We start from the raw sequence: 4,316 nt of genomic DNA, 5'->3' as shown, positions 1-4,316 counted from the left end.
GACAAGTTAACACTGAGGAAGCCCTTTGCCTCTCAAATGAATTTGTATCCAATCTCAAGATATTTATGAAATTTGTAGCAACTGTGCATTTGGGCTTTAGAGAATAATATTCTTAAATATATAAATATTCTCAGTATATTTATATGAAATAAAACGTTTTAAAATTCTACAATAACTTTATTTTTTTAAGTTTATTTTGAGAGAGAGCGAGTGCATGAGCCATGGAGGGGCACAGAAAGAGAGAGTGAGGATCCCAAGCAGGCTCCATGCTGTCAGGGCAGAGCCCAACGTGGGGCTCCATCTCGAGATCATGACTTGAGCTGAAGTCTGACTGAGCCGCCCAGGCACCCCTAAAATTCTACAATAACTTTACAAAATCCCAGTAGCAGAACTCCAAAGTCTACTTGGAGTCTAGTTGGCTGATTGGAACAGGTAAATGAATTTGACTTCTGATTTGCCTGGCAACATTTTGCCAAAAGCCTAATTTTTTTCTCTCTCGCCTACAGAGCTTTCTTAAATATGTAGCCATTTTCTCTTTGAACCAAAAATGCAGAAAATAAAATTGATATGTGATTAAGGGGGGGGGAGGGGGAGGCAGTTTTTATCTATCATTTCAAATCATTCTATCATTCTACAAATATTTGCTGAGGGTTTGTAGTGATAAATAGAACGTAGCCATTAAAAAGTAAATAAACAGAGGGGCACCTGGGTGGCTCAGTCAGTTGAGCGTCCGACTTTGGCTCAGGTCATGATCTCACAGCTCGTGAGTTCGAGCCCCACGTTGGGCTCTGTGCTGACAGCTCAGAACCTGGAGCCTGATTCGGATTGTGCCTCCCTCTCTCTCTGCCCCTAACCCACTTGCATTCTGTCTCTGTCTCTCTCAAAAATAAATAAACATTAAAAAAAAATTTTTAAGTAAATAAAAAAGTAAATAGAAAGTTAAAAGAGATGTTTAAAAGCCTATAAAATAGGGGCGCCTGAGTGGCTCAGTCAGTTGGGCATCCGACTCTTGATTTCGGCTCAGGTTACGATCTCACGGTTCATGAGTTTGAGCCCCACATCGGGCTCTGTGCTGACAGTGCGGAGCCTGCTTGGGATTCTCTCCCTCTCTTTGCCCCTCCCCCCTCATGATCTCTCTCTCTCTTTCTCTGTCTCAAAAGTAAATAAATAAACATTTAATTTGAAAAGTCCATAAAATAAAGCTTGTGCACTTCACTTAATTAGATACTGTTCTCTCCTGGACTATACACAGTTAAATACCTCACTGAATAAACATGCCCCCCCTGCCCCGGCCCAGCCCTGGGGGATGAGGCCGAGCACCACAGAGGACTCTATCCTCCTGCCTGTAGCTGACTGGGCTAGAACAGGGCGATCCCAGAGGAGGTCAGAGCCTCAGAAGTCCCTGCAATCAGATTCCTTTTCTCACTGATTCGGTCCAGGTCTAGATCAGGTCTTTGCAGCCAAAGCCAAAGCCAGAAGCTGATGATGTCAACGGTCAGTGGGGCCGGGATGGCCACGTGCAGCCAGAGTCACCGAGGTGGAAGCCGGCGGGAGAGTAAGGAGAAAAGACCAGAAGCAAAGACCCCTTGACAGGCAAAGAAAGTCCCTGAAGGAACCACGTTCCAGGCTACACTACGGTTCCACGTCTTGTGACTTCCCAGTTGGGGAGACTTAAATGGGACTCTTTTCTTTTTCTTCTAATGACCATAACTGTGGATGTTTGAACGTGTGGCATCATAAAAAAAAAAAATTCTTTTTAATGGTTTTATTTATTTTTGAGACAGAGAGAGAGCACGAGTAGGGGAGGGGCAGAGAGAGAGGGGGAAGAGAATCTGAAGCAGGCTCCATGCTGACAGCAGCGAGCCTGATGTGGGGCTCGAACTCATGAACCACGAGATCATGACCTGAGCCCAAGTCGGATGTTCAACCAACTGAGCCCCCCAGGTGACCCTCCCGAGTGCCTTCTTATGTATGACTCATGCTCACCTGCCCCGTGATTGTGGGGGGACCCACTGGGCCCCTCGCCCTGGCCAACCCCTCCACTTGCCAGACCCGCTCTCACTCGCCTACTAAGCGCCAGCGTGTCAGGAAGTCTCCCTTTCTCGCCTTGGCAGATTTTTCCTCGCGGGTGCCTCGTGCCTACCAGTGCATTAACATGCTGTAATCCCTCCAACTGAGCCCCAGATTCCCATCCAGCGAACACACCATTTCTCCCCTCCTGTCACTGTTGGTGTCACCAATTCCATCCTCCTCCTCACTCGTGACCCACCCCCCGGAATCAAGATTTTGCCCCCAGTACAAGACCAATAACTGTATCCATGTAGCAAAATCTTTGGCCAATTCTTAGTTCTTTGTGATTCAGTACAAAGGATACAGCATCACTTGTGAGGTAGTCTTCAAATAAAAGCTCAATCTGGGGGCACCTGGGTGGCTCAGTTGGTTAAGTGCCCGACTTTGGCTCAGGTCATGATGTCATGGTTTGTGAGTTTAAGCCCCACATTGGGCTCTGCACCGACAGTGTGGAGCCTCCTTGGGATTCTCTTTCCCTCTCTCTGCCCCTCCCCCACTGCTCTCTTCCTCTCAAAATAAACTTTAAAAACAAAAGTTTAAGCTGCATTTGATTAAGCTTTTAAATGTATGTATATCACTTTCAATTCACTGTAAATACAGAGATTATTAGAACAAGTTACACATCATGAGACAACAATAAGGCAAATCCAGAAGTGGGGGGGGGGCACCCAACCACTCCACACAGTGCTTTTCTTTTCTTTTCTTTAATGTTTGTTTATTTTTGAGAGGCACAGAGTGTGAGTGGGGGAGGGGCAGAGACAGACAGTGACAGAATCCGAAGCAGGCTCAAGGCTCTGAGCTGTCAGCACAGAGCCCGATGCGGGGCTCAAACTCATGGACCGCGAGATCATGACCTGAGCTGAAGTCAGACGCTTAACTGACTGAGCCACCGGGTGCCCCCACACAGTGCTTTTCAACACAACTTCCTGCAATAATGACAATCTGTGCTATGTAACACAGTAGCCATTAGACAACATGAAGCAACTGAAATACAGTGTGACTGAGGATCTGAATTTTTAATATAATTTTAATTTATTCATATGTATAAACAAGCCAGTGTCATAAAGAAGAAATAGAGGCTATGTACTCTTGAAGAATAAAAGAATTTTAAGAGACATCACAACCAGATGTTTCTATTTCTATAAACTAGCATCAAACATTGGAAAATAAAACCAGTCCTGTTTACCATTACATCAATAAACATAATCAACTAAAACATATTAAACTGTAGAGTTAAAATGGGCACAATTTATAATATGTAAATTATACCTCAGTAAAGTTGATGAAAAAAAACACTTAGGGATAAAGTTAATGAAAGAGAAGACTTCTACGTTGAAAACTACAAAACACTGCTGAGAAAAATTAAGACATAAATTGAGAGTGATACTATGTTCATGGATGGGATACTTAAGATTGTTAGGACATCACTTCTCCCCAAACTTATCTATAAAGTCAACACAGTTGCAAACGAAGTACTGGCAGGAAAAAAAAAAAAATCTTAGCAGACTGACTAATCAAAAACTGACTAATTAAATCAGTTTAACTAATCAGAAACTGACTAATTAAATCCAAAACTTATTTGGAAATGCAAAGAATCTAGAATAGTCCAAACTTGAAGTTGACTTCAAAATTTACTTTAAAGTTACAGCAACTAAGACTATGTGGTTTTGGCATACAAACAAGCAGATAAGTGGACAGGGTCGGGAATATACAGAAAGAAAAGAGTACAGGGGCGCCTGGGTGGCGCAGTCGGTTAAGTGGCCGACTTCAGCCAGGTCACGATCTCGCGTCTGTGAGTTCGAGCCCCGCGTCGGGCTCTGTGCTGACAGCTCGGAGCCTGGAGCCTGTTTCCAATCCTGTGTCTCCCTCTCTCTCTGCCCCTCCCCTGTTCATGCTCTGTGTCTCTCTGTCCCAAAAATAAATAAAAAACATTGAAAAAAATTTTAAAAAAAAAAAAAAAGAAAAGAGTACAGACATACATGGTCAACTGATTATCAATAACGGGTGGCAAGGTAGTTCAACAGGGGAAAGAACAGTATTTTCAATATATAGTACTAAAACAACTACATATCATTTAGAAGAACAAAACCTCAACAATTACCTCAAACCATACTCAAAAATTAATTCAAGATGGATCATAAACCTAGACATAAAGCTGAAGTCATAAAACTATATACATACGAGAATATCTTTGATCCTGAGTCAGGCAAAGATTTCTTGAGAGCACAAAAAGCACTGAACATAAA

At 43.1% G+C, this 4,316-nt stretch overlaps 1 long non-coding RNA gene across 1 annotated transcript; it reads right to left on the bottom strand.

Annotated features, from left to right (window-relative positions):
* Window positions 1-3,063: 3,063 nt before the first annotated feature.
* On the bottom strand, window positions 3,064-3,766 carry LOC131489813 (uncharacterized). The gene is made up of 2 exons (XR_009250760.1): window positions 3,615-3,766; window positions 3,064-3,580 (listed from the first exon to the last, which is right to left on the bottom strand). It is a non-coding gene; the product is annotated as an uncharacterized LOC131489813 (long non-coding RNA).
* Window positions 3,767-4,316: the final 550 nt, after the last annotated feature.

The sequence above is a fragment of the Neofelis nebulosa genome, chromosome 11, assembly GCF_028018385.1.
Source record: "Neofelis nebulosa isolate mNeoNeb1 chromosome 11, mNeoNeb1.pri, whole genome shotgun sequence".
NCBI classification, from domain to species: Eukaryota; Metazoa; Chordata; class Mammalia; order Carnivora; family Felidae; genus Neofelis; species Neofelis nebulosa.
Note: the sequence above shows the minus strand (reverse complement) of the source record. Positions and strands in the feature narration are given on the sequence as shown.